This window comes from Aplysia californica, unplaced genomic scaffold, assembly GCF_000002075.1.
Source record: "Aplysia californica isolate F4 #8 unplaced genomic scaffold, AplCal3.0 scaffold00452, whole genome shotgun sequence".
Taxonomy (NCBI): Eukaryota; Metazoa; Mollusca; class Gastropoda; order Aplysiida; family Aplysiidae; genus Aplysia; species Aplysia californica.
Genome location: NW_004797722.1, coordinates 513466 through 516242, shown reverse-complemented (window position 1 = coordinate 516242; position 2777 = coordinate 513466).

Below are 2777 nucleotides of genomic sequence, written 5' to 3'. Positions count from 1 at the left end.
TCTCTCTCTCTCTCTCTCTCTCCATGTTGTCCCTGGCAGGTAAATGTAAAGCCCGCCTCCTAACTGATCTAAATTATGTTGATAGGGATGTTGAAATAAAACACCAACGTTGAATAAAGAAAATTCCTGTTTGTAAGACTACTGTTGCAAAGTAAAACCGCATGATTTCATAATTGTACGATATTTTAATGGGTTGTGAAAGAATGAGAGAGATAAACATTTTCAAACGGCTGCGAAATTTTTTTTTCTCGTTTTTTTAAATCCGCATTTTGGAACAGCCTCTTTTCTAAATGAACATGCCCTCCACAGTTGATCAGAGGACGGACGTCTTCAGCCATTTTTTTTCTGAGTTCATTATTATAATATCAAACATCAGCTCAACACAATATCTTCCCCCATGCCTCTCATTATTTGTGCAGTCTCCTCACTAGGGGCTTCCCCTGTTTTCTCAACTTTTAAAAATTCCCACTCGGCAACCGCTTTCGGGTCTTCCCATTGTCCATCTTTGTTTTTCTTTCCTTTTTCTTGGAAATGTCGTCTTGTGCTCAGCCCGTGCATTCAGCGGGAAAACCTGGTGGTGTGCATGATGATGTGACTCGAATCCCTGGTGAAATGCTAGGGAACTTTTCACGTCCGTTCATCGGTTTTTGTTTGTGTCCGGAAATGTTGTCTAAACAAGGCTGTGCACCCAGGAGGCTTCCAAGTGTGACTCCATTCTCTCCGATTTTGCCACAAGTGGGGTCATCACTCGTCTCACCAGTCGGGTCAGCTTGATTGCACAGGAAAAAGAAATCGGATTGTCTAAAGAGTGCACACAGATCAAAGAGTTCTTAATAATAATGACATTTGACTATAAATTTAATTATATGCTGTCAATAGGTAATTTGATTTGAATCGTTCCAGAGGTAATTTGTTCCCCTCTCTATGATCATCTTCACAGTACTGTTTCATCATTCTCCTGATGAAGTCAAAGTCATGAAACGTTGAATAAGTTTTAACTACATGCACTATAAACATCTTCTGAATTACAACTAAGTCTTGATATCTTTTCCTTACATTCTTTTTGTTTTCGTAAGAGTTTCACGGCTTGCAACATTATTAGGTCATATGGGTGTCGAAGATTAGAGGTGATACAAGATTGTTTAACAAACGCAAACAAGAAGGAGTAGAGATATGGGCTATGGCTGTTTGATAAGAGACGATGAGCAAATCACACCAGAGCATCCGCTAAAAACACACTTTTCTTTATGAGAAAATAACACTACTGTCACGAACCATCGAATAAAAGGACTATTGATTCCTTTCTACAAAGGACTATTCGAAGAGTATAGATATTTTTTTAAACTTTTCTTTTCTGTGTATATATCATGTCGTAACAGCAGGAGGGCGGGTGATAATATGAGGTAAACTGGGCTACACTACATAACTTTGTTCTGTGTCAAAGAGCGACATTAGTTCTTCGTTCTCTCAATGTGCATTCTTGAACTTTAGAGGATATGAGGGCGCTCCGTAAGCTTGGTTGGTATCGTGCTTGACTACTGACCGATGACCCTAGTTCGAATCCCAGACTAGTCTTTCTTGAACTCGGTTCATTTGTGGAGTTTACAATAGCCTCAACTCATTTGTGGAGTTTACAATAGCCTCAACCCATTTGTGGAGTTTACAATAGTCTCAACTCATTTGCGGACGTCCCGCCTATTAAATGATGTAAAAGTGATGATAGGACAAATAAACCCATACACTTACTATACTTAAGTAGATGTGGACGGTTTCTGTAGCTCTCAGCCCGTTTGGTTCTGTCCTTTTAGAGACAAGAAGTAAAAGGTAGATTATCATTGTCAGTCTCATTGTTATGAGATGGTATATGTGTATGGCCAGACCCAATCCGTTACATGCGACAAAATGATATAATTATGCATGCAATGTCATATAAGACAAATTGTACCCCTCGTGACTCATTAGAGTAAAGAAAGTAGAACTAACGCTATCTTTACATAAACACCACCCCACATAATCACTCACCACCATCTTCATATCTAAAATAATTATTGCTCTCAATCGTTGACATACATCTCTATTCTTTGAATTTTTGTCTGTAACAGTTACAAGTAATAACAATGTAATACACTATTGCACACACTATCATAAGCACTTTTTTTTCTACTAATCTGATGGCGTCAGTCTCATAGAAATGGGCAAGGGACAACAACAAATTATAAGGCAAAGGTAAATCTTGACCCCCCCCCCCCCTCCCAAACATGTTTGAAATAGTTAAATTCGTCTTCTGCATGAGGTCAGTGCGATTAAAATGCTCCACCCCTCCATGTTAAGTTGAGACTCAGAATTTACGTATTAGGTCAAGCAAATCGCAAATGGAGGGCTGAATTTCACTTCTACGTCATGCAAAATTTTTTATCACAAAGTCAATCAGACGCTGATCAGCAGAAGTTGATTAGAACAGAAAATGAAGCTGAAAAGGTACCGTTCAGAAGTGGCGTAAATCCATAGCATACTATACCACACCCCGACCCAACGGACACAGTGAGGGGCATTACAATTTAGAAAAGAAAACTATATTGATAAGGGACATAAATACAGATTGTACGACAAAAATGTTGCTGAACTACAACTACTACAAGTGCACCCTCACCGGCATCTGTGGTGATACGTTTTAGCGCTTCATTGTCGCCAAAAGACTTGATAGATGGAATCCGATTTTTTCCTAGTGAAGATTCTGTTGTTGCTGTGGTCTTTTGTCTTGTTGGAGGGGGGGGGGT